Below are 15,384 nucleotides of genomic sequence, written 5' to 3'. Positions count from 1 at the left end.
GTGAATAAAGTGTTATATAGATAAAAATAATCATTTTTCTTTGGGAAAGTGGGATTAATAGCTGAAAAAGGGATAAATTTCATCTCCGGAGCTACGCACATCACTCACTCCGTAACTCCCTTTTATATTAACTTATAATTTTCAAACTCTGCCAGAAAATAGAGTTTTATATACCAAACAATCGTACCAATGGGATATTTTATACACTAATTAGGGGACATATAAAGGGCCAAAATAGAGTTTGTCAATTAACCGGAAGGAAGTTTTTTTAAGCTATATATTCGTGGAAGCATCTTGTGAGTCGTGGTGTGGTTGTTACCGCTATGGGTAAAGAAGTTTGTAGACGCGGTGGTCAGGGGTTCGGTCCAGGTCACGAATTAATTTGCATTTTTTTTTCTCTTTGTCTTATTTTATTTTTTGAAATTTATTTTTCGATATTTCAACGTGAATAAAGTGTTACATAGATAAAAATAATTATTTTTCTTTGGGAAAGTGAGATTAATAGCTGAAAAAGGGATAAATTTCAGCTCTGGAGCTACGCACATCACTCACTCCGTAACTCCCTTTAATATTAACCTATAATTTTCAAACTCTGCCAGAAAATAGAGTTTTATATACCAAACAATCGTACCAAAGGGGATTTTTATACACTAATTAGGGGGCAAATAAAGGGCCAAAATAGAGTTTGTTAATTAACCGGAAGGAAGTATTTTTAAGCTATATATTCGAAGAAGCATCGTGTGAGTCGTGGTGTGGTTGTTACCGCTATGGGTAAAGAAGTTTGTAGACGCGGTGGTCAGGGGTTCGGTTCAGGTAATGGATTAATTTGTATTTTTTTTTTCTCTTTGCCTTATTTTATTTTTTGAAATTTATTTTTCGATATTTCATCGTGAATAAAGTGTTATATAGATAAAAATAATCATTTTTCTTTGGGAAAGTGGGATTAATAGCTGAAAAAGGGATAAATTTCATCTCCGGAGCTACGCACATCACTCACTCCGTAACTCCCTTTTATATTAACTTATAATTTTCAAACTCTGCCAGAAAATAGAGTTTTATATACCAAACAATCGTACCAATGGGATATTTTATACACTAATTAGGGGACATATAAAGGGCCAAAATAGAGTTTGTCAATTAACCGGAAGGAAGTTTTTTTAAGCTATATATTCGTGGAAGCATCTTGTGAGTCGTGGTGTGGTTGTTACCGCTATGGGTAAAGAAGTTTGTAGACGCGGTGGTCAGGGGTTCGGTCCAGGTCACGGATTAATTTGCATTTTTTTTTCTCTTTGTCTTATTTTATTTTTTGAAATTTATTTTTCGATATTTCAACGTGAATAAAGTGTTACATAGATAAAAATAATTATTTTTCTTTGGGAAAGTGAGATTAATAGCTGAAAAAGGGATAAATTTCAGCTCTGGAGCTACGCACATCACTCACTCCGTAACTCCCTTTAATATTAACCTATAATTTTCAAACTCTGCCAGAAAATAGAGTTTTATATACCAAACAATCGTACTAAAGGGGATTTTTATACACTAATTAGGGGGCACATAAAGAGCCAAAATAGAGTTTGTCAATTAACCGGAAGGAAGTTTTTTTAGCTATATATTCGTGGAAGCATCGTATGAGTCGTGGTGTGGTTGTTACCGCTATGGGTAAAGAAGTTTGTAGACGCGGTGGTCAGGGGTTCGGTCCAGGTCACGGATTAATTTGTATTTTTTTTTTTTTTCTCTTTGCCTTATTTTATTTTTTGAAATTTATTTTTCGATATTTCAACGTGAATAAAGTGTTATATAGATAAAAATAATTATTTTTCTTTGGGAAAGTGGGATTAATAGGTGAAAAAGGGATAAATTTCATCTCCGGAGCTACGCACATCACTCACTCCGTAACTCCCTTTAATATTAACTTATAATTTTCAAACTCTGCCAGAAAATAGAGTTTTATATACCAAACAATCGTACCAAAGGGGATTTTTATACACTAATTAGGGGGCACATAAAGGGCCAAAATAGAGTTTGTCAATTAACCGGAAGGAAGTTTTTTTAAGCTATATATTCGAAGAAGCATCGTGTGAGTCGTGGAGTGGTTGTTACCGCTATGGGTAAAGAAGTTTGTAGACGCGGTGGTCAGGGGTTCGGTCCAGGTCACGGATTAATTTGCATTTTTTTTTCTCTTTGCCTTATTTTATTTTTTGAAATTTATTTTTCGATATTTCAACGTGAATAAAGTGTTATATAGATAAAAATAATTGTTTTTCTTTGGGAAAGTGGGATTAATAGCTGAAAAAGGGATAAATTTCATCTCCGGAGCTACGCACATCACTCACTCCGTAACTCCCTTTTATATTAACTTATAATTTTCAAACTCTGCCAGAAAATAGAGTTTTATATACCAAACAATCGTACCAATGGGATATTTTATACACTAATTAGGGGACATATAAAGGGCCAAAATAGAGTTTGTCAATTAACCGGAAGGAAGTTTTTTTAAGCTATATATTCGTGGAAGCATCTTGTGAGTCGTGGTGTGGTTGTTACCGCTATGGGTAAAGAAGTTTGTAGACGCGGTGGTCAGGGGTTCGGTCCAGGTCACGAATTAATTTGCATTTTTTTTTCTCTTTGTCTTATTTTATTTTTTGAAATTTATTTTTCGATATTTCAACGTGAATAAAGTGTTACATAGATAAAAATAATTATTTTTCTTTGGGAAAGTGAGATTAATAGCTGAAAAAGGGATAAATTTCAGCTCTGGAGCTACGCACATCACTCACTCCGTAACTCCCTTTAATATTAACCTATAATTTTCAAACTCTGCCAGAAAATAGAGTTTTATATACCAAACAATCGTACCAAAGGGGATTTTTATACACTAATTAGGGGGCAAATAAAGGGCCAAAATAGAGTTTGTTAATTAACCGGAAGGAAGTATTTTTAAGCTATATATTCGAAGAAGCATCGTGTGAGTCGTGGTGTGGTTGTTACCGCTATGGGTAAAGAAGTTTGTAGACGCGGTGGTCAGGGGTTCGGTTCAGGTAATGGATTAATTTGTATTTTTTTTTTCTCTTTGCCTTATTTTATTTTTTGAAATTTATTTTTCGATATTTCATCGTGAATAAAGTGTTATATAGATAAAAATAATCATTTTTCTTTGGGAAAGTGGGATTAATAGCTGAAAAAGGGATAAATTTCATCTCCGGAGCTACGCACATCACTCACTCCGTAACTCCCTTTTATATTAACTTATAATTTTCAAACTCTGCCAGAAAATAGAGTTTTATATACCAAACAATCGTACCAATGGGATATTTTATACACTAATTAGGGGACATATAAAGGGCCAAAATAGAGTTTGTCAATTAACCGGAAGGAAGTTTTTTTAAGCTATATATTCGTGGAAGCATCTTGTGAGTCGTGGTGTGGTTGTTACCGCTATGGGTAAAGAAGTTTGTAGACGCGGTGGTCAGGGGTTCGGTCCAGGTCACGGATTAATTTGCATTTTTTTTTCTCTTTGTCTTATTTTATTTTTTGAAATTTATTTTTCGATATTTCAACGTGAATAAAGTGTTACATAGATAAAAATAATTATTTTTCTTTGGGAAAGTGAGATTAATAGCTGAAAAAGGGATAAATTTCAGCTCTGGAGCTACGCACATCACTCACTCCGTAACTCCCTTTAATATTAACCTATAATTTTCAAACTCTGCCAGAAAATAGAGTTTTATATACCAAACAATCGTACTAAAGGGGATTTTTATACACTAATTAGGGGGCACATAAAGAGCCAAAATAGAGTTTGTCAATTAACCGGAAGGAAGTTTTTTTAGCTATATATTCGTGGAAGCATCGTATGAGTCGTGGTGTGGTTGTTACCGCTATGGGTAAAGAAGTTTGTAGACGCGGTGGTCAGGGGTTCGGTCCAGGTCACGGATTAATTTGTATTTTTTTTTTTTTTCTCTTTGCCTTATTTTATTTTTTGAAATTTATTTTTCGATATTTCAACGTGAATAAAGTGTTATATAGATAAAAATAATTATTTTTCTTTGGGAAAGTGGGATTAATAGGTGAAAAAGGGATAAATTTCATCTCCGGAGCTACGCACATCACTCACTCCGTAACTCCCTTTAATATTAACTTATAATTTTCAAACTCTGCCAGAAAATAGAGTTTTATATACCAAACAATCGTACCAAAGGGGATTTTTATACACTAATTAGGGGGCACATAAAGGGCCAAAATAGAGTTTGTCAATTAACCGGAAGGAAGTTTTTTTAAGCTATATATTCGAAGAAGCATCGTGTGAGTCGTGGAGTGGTTGTTACCGCTATGGGTAAAGAAGTTTGTAGACGCGGTGGTCAGGGGTTCGGTCCAGGTCACGGATTAATTTGCATTTTTTTTTCTCTTTGCCTTATTTTATTTTTTGAAATTTATTTTTCGATATTTCAACGTGAATAAAGTGTTATATAGATAAAAATAATTGTTTTTCTTTGGGAAAGTGGGATTAATAGCTGAAAAAGGGATACATTTCATCTCCGGAGCTACGCACATCACTCACTCCTTAACTCCCTTTAATATTAAGTTATAATTTTCAAACTCTGCCAGAAAATAGAGTTTTATATACCAAACAATCGTACCAATGGGATATTTTATACACTAATTAGGGGACATATAAAGGGCCAAAATAGAGTTTGTCAATTAACCGGAAGGAAGTTTTTTTAAGCTATATATTCGTGGAAGCATCTTGTGAGTCGTGGTGTGGTTGTTACCGCTATGGGTAAAGAAGTTTGTAGACGCGGTGGTCAGGGGTTCGGTCCAGGTCACGGATTAATTTGCATTTTTTTTTCTCTTTGTCTTATTTTATTTTTTGAAATTTATTTTTCGATATTTCAACGTGAATAAAGTGTTACATAGATAAAAATAATTATTTTTCTTTGGGAAAGTGAGATTAATAGCTGAAAAAGGGATAAATTTCAGCTCTGGAGCTACGCACATCACTCACTCCGTAACTCCCTTTAATATTAACCTATAATTTTCAAACTCTGCCAGAAAATAGAGTTTTATATACCAAACAATCGTACCAAAGGGGATTTTTATACACTAATTAGGGGGCACATAAAGGGCCAAAATAGAGTTTGTCAATTAACCGGAAGGAAGTTTTTTTAAGCTATATATTCGAAGAAGCATCGTGTGAGTCGTGGTGTGGTTGTTACCGCTATGGGTAAAGAAGTTTGTAGACGCGGTGGTCAGGGGTTCGGTCCAGGTCACGGATTAATTTGTATTTTTTTTTCTCTTTGCCTAATTTTATTTTTTGAAATTTAGTTTTCGATATTTCAACGTGAATACAGTGTAATATAGATAAAAATAATTATTTTTCTTTGGGAAAGAGGGATTAATAGCTGAAAAATGGATAAATTTCGTTTCCGGAGCTACGCACACCACTCACTCCGTAACTCCCTTTAATATTAACTTATAATTTTCAAACTCGGCCAGAAAATTGAGTTTTATATACCAAACAATCGTACCAAAGGGGATTTTTATACACTAATTAGGGGGCAAATAAAGGGCCAAAATAGAGTTTGTTAATTAACCGGAAGGAAGTATTTTTAAGCTATATATTCGAAGAAGCATCGTGTGAGTCGTGGTGTGGTTGTTACCGCTATGGGTAAAGAAGTTTGTAGACGCGGTGGTCAGGGGTTCGGTTCAGGTAATGGATTAATTTGTATTTTTTTTTTCTCTTTGCCTTATTTTATTTTTTGAAATTTATTTTTCGATATTTCATCGTGAATAAAGTGTTATATAGATAAAAATAATCATTTTTCTTTGGGAAAGTGGGATTAATAGCTGAAAAAGGGATAAATTTCATCTCCGGAGCTACGCACATCACTCACTCCGTAACTCCCTTTTATATTAACTTATAATTTTCAAACTCTGCCAGAAAATAGAGTTTTATATACCAAACAATCGTACCAATGGGATATTTTATACACTAATTAGGGGACATATAAAGGGCCAAAATAGAGTTTGTCAATTAACCGGAAGGAAGTTTTTTTAAGCTATATATTCGTGGAAGCATCTTGTGAGTCGTGGTGTGGTTGTTACCGCTATGGGTAAAGAAGTTTGTAGACGCGGTGGTCAGGGGTTCGGTCCAGGTCACGGATTAATTTGCATTTTTTTTTCTCTTTGTCTTATTTTATTTTTTGAAATTTATTTTTCGATATTTCAACGTGAATAAAGTGTTACATAGATAAAAATAATTATTTTTCTTTGGGAAAGTGAGATTAATAGCTGAAAAAGGGATAAATTTCAGCTCTGGAGCTACGCACATCACTCACTCCGTAACTCCCTTTAATATTAACCTATAATTTTCAAACTCTGCCAGAAAATAGAGTTTTATATACCAAACAATCGTACTAAAGGGGATTTTTATACACTAATTAGGGGGCACATAAAGAGCCAAAATAGAGTTTGTCAATTAACCGGAAGGAAGTTTTTTTAGCTATATATTCGTGGAAGCATCGTATGAGTCGTGGTGTGGTTGTTACCGCTATGGGTAAAGAAGTTTGTAGACGCGGTGGTCAGGGGTTCGGTCCAGGTCACGGATTCATTTGTATTTTTTTTTTTTTCTCTTTGCCTTATTTTATTTTTTGAAATTTATTTTTCGATATTTCAACGTGAATAAAGTGTTATATAGATAAAAATAATTATTTTTCTTTGGGAAAGTGGGATTAATAGCTGAAAAAGGGATACATTTCATCTCCGGAGCTACGCACATCACTCACTCCTTAACTCCCTTTAATATTAAGTTATAATTTTCAAACTCTGCCAGAAAATAGAGTTTTATATACCAAACAATTGTACCAAAAGGGATTTTTATACACTAATTAGGGGGCACATAAAGGGCCAAAATAGAGTTTGTCAATTAACCGGAAGGAAGTTTTTTTAAGCTATATATTCGTGGAAGCATCGTATGAGTCGTGGTGTGGTTGTTACCGCTATGGGCAAAGAAGTTTGTAGACGCGGTGGTCAGGGGTTCGGTCCAGGTCACGGATTAATTTGTATTTTTTTTTCTCTTTGCCTTATTTTATTTTTTGAAATTTATTTTTCGATATTTCATCGTGAATAAAGTGTTATATAGATAAAAATAATTATTTTTCTTTGGGAAAGTGGGATTAATAGCTGAAAAAGGGATAAATTTCATCTCCGGAGCTACGCACATCACTCACTCCGTAACTCCCTTTTATATTAACTTATAATTTTCAAACTCTGCCAGAAAATAGAGTTTTATATACCAAACAATCGTACCAAAGGGGATTTTTATACACTAATTAGGGGGCACATAAAGGGCCAAAATAGAGTTTGTCAATTAACCGGAAGGAAGTTTTTTTAAGCTATATATTCGAAGAAGCATTGTAAGAGTCGTGGTGTGGTTGTTACCGCTTTGGGTAAAGAAGTTTGTAGACGCGGTGGTCAGGGGTTCGGTCCAGGTCACGGATTAATTTGTATTTTTTTTTCTCTTTGCCTTATTTTATTTTTTGAAATTTATTTTTCGATATTTCAACGTGAATACAGTGTTATATAGATAAAAATAATTATTTTTCTTTGGGAAAGAGGGATTAATAGCTGAAAAATGGATAAATTTCGTTTCCGGAGCTACGCACACCACTCACCCCGTAACTCCCTTTAATATTGACTTATAATTTTCAAACTCTGCCAGAAAATAGAGTTTTATATACCAAACAATCGTACCAAAGGGGATTTTTATACACTAATTAGGGGGCACATAAATGGCCAAAATAGAGTTTGTCAATTAACCGGAAGGAAGTTTTTTTAAGCTATATATTCGAAGAAGCATTGTAAGAGTCGTGGTGTGGTTGTTATCGCTATGGGTAAAGAAGTTTGTAGACGCGGTGGTCAGGTGTTCGGTCCAGGTCACGGATTAATTTGTATTTTTTTTTCTCTTTGCCTTATTTTATTTTTTGAAATTTATTTTTCGATATTTCAACGTGAATAAAGTGTTATATAGATAAAAATAATTATTTTTCTTTGGGAAAGTGGGATTAATAGCGTAAAAAGGGATAAATTTCATCTCCGGAGCTACGCACACCACTCACCCCGTAACTCCCTTTAATATTAACTTATAATTTTCAAACTCTGCCAGAAAATAGAGTTTTATATACCAAACAATCGTACCAAAGGGGATTTTTATACACTAGTTAGGGGGCACATAAATGGCCAAAATAGAGTTTGTCAATTAACCGGAAGGAAGTTTTTTTAAGCTATATATTCGAAGAAGCATTGTAAGAGTCGTGGTGTGGTTGTTACCGCTATGGGTAAAGAAGTTTGTAGACGCGTTTGTCAGGGGTTCGGTCCAGGTCACGGATTAATTTGTATTTTTTTTTCTCTTTGCCTTATTTTATTTTTTGAAATTTATTTTTCGATATTTCAACGTGAATACAGTGTTATATAGATAAAAATAATTATTTTTCTTTGGGAAAGAGAGATTAATAGCTGAAAAATGGATAAATTTCGTTTCCGGAGCTACGCACACCACTCACCCCGTAACTCCCTTTAATATTAACTTATAATTTTCAAACTCTGCCAGAAATAGATTTTTATATACCAAACAATCATACCAAAAGGGATTTTTATACACTAATTAGGGGGCACATAAAGGGCCAAAATAGAGTTTGTCAATTAACCGGAAGGAAAATTTTTTAAGCTATATATTCATGGAAGCATCGTGTGAGTCGCTTTGTGGTTGTTACCGCTATGGGTAAAGAAGTTTGTAGACGCGGTGGTCAGGGGTTCGGTTCAGGTCACGGATTAATTTGTATTTTTTTGTCTCTTTGCCTTATTTTATTTTTTGAAATTTATTTTTCAATCTTTCAACGTGAATAAAGTGTTATATAGATAAAAATAATTATTTTTCTTTGGGAAAGTGAGATTAATAGGTGAAAAAGGGATAAATTTCATCTCCGGAGCTACGCACATCACTCACTCCGTAACTCCCTTTAATATTAACTTATAATTTTCAAACTCTGCCAGAAAATAGAGTTTTATATACCAAACAATCGTACCAAAGGGGATTTTTATACACTAGTTAGGGGGCACATAAAGGGCCAAAATTGATTTTGTTAATTAACCCGAAGGAAGTTCTTTAAGCTTCATATTCGTGGAAGCAACGTGTGAGTCGTGGTGAGATTGTTAGCGCCATGGGTAAAGAAGATTGTAGACCTGGTGGTCAGGGGGTCGGTGCTGGTCACGGATTAATTTTTAATTTTTTTTCTATTTATTTTATTTTATTTTTTTGAAACTTATTTTTCGTCATTTCAGCATGAATAAAGTTTTCTATTAATAAAAATAACTATTCTTTTTTGGGAAAAAGGAAATATTAGCTAAAAAACGGATAAATTTCGAATCTGGAGCTATGCTCATGACTCACTCCGTAACTCCCTTTAATATTAACTTATAATTTTCAAAATCTGCCGGAAATTAGAGTTTTATGTTCCAAAGGGAATTTTTATACACTATTTAGGGGGCACATAATGAGCCAAAATAGATTTTGCTTATTAACCGGAAGGAAGTTCTTTAAATGGATATTGGAAGGTAAGAAGAAAAGCATCCAAACCAGTCAGATTATTGAAAAAATTGTACTCTTTCTTTTTATAATGGCCTTTCAATTCCTCTTTTTTTCTGTGTCATAGTTTCCCGACAGGGATGGGGGGATTATCGCATTAGGCGGTGCAGCCCTTCTGCAGGGACCTAACAAAATTGTGGTTGATTAAGAGATGTTATGGATTTTCGGAAAATTTTGAAGATTGATGTATCCTTTATCTTAATTAAATATAATATTTTTCAAATTTGGAAATTTGATACTAGGAAACTATGAAGTATGCAAATATTTGTTTGTTTTTAACACTTTTTGTAAAGAATTCTTGAAGGTATTGGTAAGATAGTTTATTTGTATAATTTATGTGTTTTTTTTCTCTCTTTGTGTGATAATTCAAAGGGATGTTCTCAAATATACTTTTCCTCACATTTTTTGTTAACTCATGAAGTATATGTGATTCGATTTTTAAAAATATTTCACTCAGAGTAGTACTAATAAAAAAAAATCAGGCGGTGGATTGCAGATCTACCAAATAACATTTTTATTATTTTGTCGGCATTGAGCAGTAGACGCAATTCTGAGTTTGCGACTATCTATGTTCAACTAGTCTTGTAATTTTGAACCCAGCCCAAAAGACAAGAGAACTCATAGATCAAGCATTGGGATAAACTAGCTTTCGCGGAGGACTTTTTGATGAAACTAATTCGCATTTGCGTTATAGTGAGAGGAAAACCACGAAAACATCTCACCGTTAGCCCGAAGACTGAGGTATACTAACCCTTGATCCATCTACCACTGAGGATATCCTACGAGTGCACTGTGTTCGGTGCGAGTCGGGACCGGAATTCGAATCAACCAGCACCTCTGGGTTTCCAAACTAGGGCATCTCATTGAGAGGTGAACGCTCTATCTACAGCAGCTCTGATAAAATTTGTCGAAAAATTTTTTCAATAAAATATAACAAAATTATTTAATTAAGTATTTAATTTAAATTTCAAAATGATTCCGCTGAATTTATTTTTACGCAAAAACACTTAAATTATTTACTTATGATGGAACTCCGATGTTAAGCATCACTCCGATGTTAAGCATGCTGTCAATGTGCGAGTGGGTAGCACTTTGATCAGCCTGCGTAGGGACCGAGGATGCGCCGTATTGGTCCGCGTTAAGCTATTCTACCATATAGTACTCGACTTCGTGCGCAGGTCGTCGGCCTACCAAAGCAGGGGAGCCATCCCCTTTGCAGAGGATCAAAATTTCGATGGTATGTCTTCGGATCATCCTCAGGGATGTTTCCCAGACCGTCGCCAATAGCCCATTGTGTAGCTCTAATGCGACGTCAATAAAGTACCTACCTGCATATAAGTTATTATTACTAAAATTAGCAACAGCAAAAAAACATTTATAGTTTAAATGCATTAGCTATAAAATATATTTTCCATTATTTGATAGAAAGGTTTCAGAAGAGCATCAAAACAAAAATGTTAAACGACTTAATATGGGACTAAAATGTTTATAACTTCATATTCAAATATTTTTCTATACGCGGGAGCTGAAAGGTTTTTCACTTGTGAAGAGGACGGTGACCCAAAATAAGTTGGGAAGCTATGTTTTACACGCTAAGAAGATTTTAGTCCCAGCTTCTTCAATAATTATCGTTTGACGGTGTTAAACATTAATTTACGACTTTTTTTCTCCTCATTTCTGACAAGGATTCTAAAAATATATATATTAACCGCTTCCCTTACCCAATATTTGTTGAAACAAATGCATAAAATCGACATATTTTTTTTATTTCATTAATAAATACAAGGAACTGAAACAAAACATAATAAACAAGTTTTAAGTTAAAATTTTATTTTTTTTTTTATTTGTGAAAAAATATTTAATTCACTATTAGTTTACTATCCCGAGTTATCTCGGGAAAGTGAAGAAAATTAAATGGTAGTCTTTGTATAATAGTTTTTAAAAGTGACAACACAAATTGATACTTTACAACAGCCAGTGAAGTGATGTCCCATTTGTTTTACCCTCTTTCTTCTATGTAATGTCATCAACCATAGTATAAACAATTGCACAAAACATGTTTGCAGTCCCACAATCTAACAGCATAACTCCCTAACAAACTTCTGATCACAGCAGATTTTCTTTTTTTTTTTTTTTTTTTTTGCTTTAGGAAAACAAAGCGTACCGACAAATTCTGCTATGCCCGAGTTTTCTCGTAATAATAAATATTTGCAATATAGACGTACCCGAGTTAACTCGGGATAATTAGCGAAGCGGTTTAAGGGCGGACGTTGCAAATCACCTGAATGACGGTTATTTTTAAAAGTAACGCTTTAAAAAAGAAAAAGAAAAAGCGAATAAATTTAACCCTTTGCACTCGAGGGCCTTTCATCGATTAAACACAATTCACACGCAAAACTAAGGAGGATATTATTGAATTAGTTTAAATAATTATTAAAAACTATTTTTTATGTTGAATTATCATCGGATAAAGGAATTTTATAATCGTGTGCATGAATTTTACGATTTGCTTTAAAAGTTTTTAAGTAATAGCGAAATACGCACAAAGTGACATTAACAATTAGGGTACCGAACTTTCAATCGCTCACCAGCCTTAATATTTGGAACCCGTATTTTATAGACTACGGGCAACAACCCTCCATGTTTTGATGATAACGAATCGAAATCCTTCGAAAAAAAAGTTACATTTAATGCAAGGAAAATACGGGTTTGTGTTTGAGTTTAGTTGAGTTATATTTCTTAAAAAGTGTGAAAAGTATAAAGAAATAAAAACTGAGGAGGATAGAAAAAAAATGAATAAAATGAGAAATTAAGTTAAGGATTTAAATTACGGCTGCAAATTCTTCTGATTACTTGCCAACATATTAATTATTTAAAAATCGCTCAAAGTTACTTCCGGCACTCTACCCTTCCCTTGTCATCCATTTGTGTTTTTCAATCTTTTCTTTGTAAGGTCTCCTTTTAAGAGAGGAATTCTAATTTTTTTTCCTTCTCTTGCATGATTCCCATATTTAAGTCATTATCTTTTTCATAGTTTCCTTTCAAACTTGCTAATTCACTAAATGGGAATTTTTAGTGTAAGATACGTATTAAATTAATAATAGCACATAAAATAATGACATCCCGCCTGGAGGGGAGGGTAGGAGTTCTTAAAACTGCAACAGTTTGTTACAAAGGGCAGGGAGGGAGTTCGGCAAAACGCACATTTCGATTAAAATCAAAACTTTTAAAATCAGTAGATTAAATAATTTGTATAACTAGTTTTTGTACTGTTTATATATTTTTCATCAAAATTAGTACACATGTAAACAATATTGTTATTATGCTTACAAATGTCATTAGAAACATGCAGTTAAATTTTAAAAATAAAATGTGAAATACGATCTATAATACGCCTTTTTGTTTCTGAAATTGTTATATTGTTTATGTATTGTAGCGTGAATGCCTTTTTTAACACATACTAACACATCCTAACTAAAAATGCTTGCACACAATGCTAACTAACATGCATGTTTTGTTTTTTTCTCTTAACGAATAACATGTGATAGATAGCAATCAGCTAGTCAAAAAATAACATGATAACTGTTTTTCTTTTTCGATAATTAAATGTAATTGGTTTTCCAATGATAAGTGTATTGTTTTAAAATATTATCCTTCCAAGGTGTATTTTCGCATATAAATAGTATTTTTATTTTGAATATAAATACCAAATATCATATAATGTTGAATTACTTAAACTAATGTAAAAAAATTATTAAGAAAAAAGCTTTTTTATCGCTTTGAACAAAAAAATAAATATTAGGTATAACTTGTAAGAATCGAGTTGAGTGTCTCACAATTTTCCTGATATTATGACCATTATGTAGAAAAGTTTATCTTATAATGTGTCATAAGAATTTCTTATAATTTTTTTATTTAAAGAAAGCAGATGAAAAGACATTGGTTAATTGAATGTTATTTTATTTCATAACCACCGTTGAACAGGTAACACATTTCTGAGTTAACGCATATCAATGTTCAATTCTGTAGCCTTAAAATTTGAACCCAACCCAGAAAACAAGGAAACTCCTGGGACAAGCATTGCGAAAATCTAGCCTTCGTGCAGGACATTTTGAAGAAACTAATCACACTTACGATAAGTAGGTATATGTATATACCCCTTGCCTTTAGGATATAAATAGTAGAAACGCATGACCAGTTAGTAGAACAATGTGTATGTTTGAGTAGTTTTAAAGTTACGGTAGTGATTTTTATATGTTATAACCGTCGTTGAACAGCCGACCCACTTTTGTTTTGTGTTTACGTCTACTAATGTTCAACTCCATAGACTTGTACTTTTGAACCAATCCAGAAGAAGGTAACTCCTGGATCAGTACCCCCAGAGGTTTGATTTGTTATGGGAGCATGGGGGATTTTGTGACTTGACAGATTTAACGTGCATCAGTCACCATTTACTGCCCGGGGTGTCTTTAGCCGGCTGGGTTCGAACCAGCGTGCTCTTGGACATGGGCCCAATGCCCTATCAACCAGGCTGCCCTTCGGTAGTGATTTCTGTTAAATAATTTAACTTGAGCCGCGATGGTTCAGAGGTAAGAGCGTTCACCTTCCAATGAGGTGAACCGGGGTTCCATCCCGGCGATGGCTGGTCGATACGAATTCCGTATCCGGCTTGCACTGACCACAGTGCTGATATGAGATATCCTCAGTGGTAGACGGATCTCCTAGCCGTCAGGCTAACCGTGGGAGGTGTCTTCCTCTCCATGTAACGCAAATGCGGGTTGGTTCCATCAAAAAGTCCTCACAAAGGCAAATTTCTCCCAATATTTGATCTATGAGTTTCCTTGTCTTCTGGATTGGGTTCAAAATTACAGCGCTACGTAGTTGAACATTAGTAAACGTAAACCCAAAAATTGGGTCGACTGTTCAACGACGGTTATAATATAAAAATAAAATAAAATAATTCAACTTATTGTTATAGTCAATTAGCTGAATAGAAAAATAAACGAGCATATCTTTTTATTTTATCGCATTAACCTAAACAAATCGAGAATTTAATGCTACAAAATATAGGTTGTTACGTAAAAACTGCCTCGATGTATATTTTTAGTACCCTTTTAAAAAATAGAAGTCATATAAGTCTGCGTAGTGGGAGTTGTGAATTTAATAGAGAGGAAAAAAGAAAGAAAACGCTATCAATCGCCGCCTGAGGGGGTCGGTCTGAAAACATCAAAACTTGGTTCACTGATAGAGGAAATATGGAGAGTTATAAAGCAATTATTAAAAACACCAAGTTTAAATCGTATTCAAAGTGGTTTTAATATTTTCTTTACCAACTTCATTCTTATAATGGTTCGATTTTGACAAAAAAAAATTTCTTTTTCTCTCTATCGCTGAAATACCGATTTGAGACTTCTGGTCATTTTTTTTTTAAAGGATTCTGATATTCTGAAAGTTCATAATAAAAACTTTTTTACGAAACAAACTGCATGTTCTGGATGTTTTAAATCCTCGGATTTCGAATTCATAACAAACTTAAAATAATAATAATAATAATAAATCTAGCTCGACCTCTTCGTATTTCACTCAAGGAAAAATGAAAAAATAGAATCCTTGAATATTAATAAATAAAATTTTTAATGTTATTTTTAATCATATAAGAAATACTTTCAACTCGAAAAATTAACATATTTTAGTCTGTTTTTTTTATTTGTTTTTATGCGATAAGGTAAAAAAGGAAATTTAAT

At 33.5% G+C, this 15,384-nt stretch overlaps 1 protein-coding gene across 1 annotated transcript in view; it reads left to right on the top strand.

Annotated features, from left to right (window-relative positions):
- The window catches only part of LOC147806762 (uncharacterized), a 137,936-nt gene that overhangs the window by 80,032 nt on the left and 42,520 nt on the right, over positions 1–15,384 (top strand). The gene's annotated exons all lie outside the window — the stretch shown is intronic.

Source organism: Parasteatoda tepidariorum, chromosome 7, assembly GCF_982258835.1.
Source record: "Parasteatoda tepidariorum strain Cologne lab strain chromosome 7, Ptep-v5.0, whole genome shotgun sequence".
NCBI classification, from domain to species: Eukaryota; Metazoa; Arthropoda; class Arachnida; order Araneae; family Theridiidae; genus Parasteatoda; species Parasteatoda tepidariorum.
This window is presented reverse-complemented; position numbering and strand designations above follow the sequence as displayed.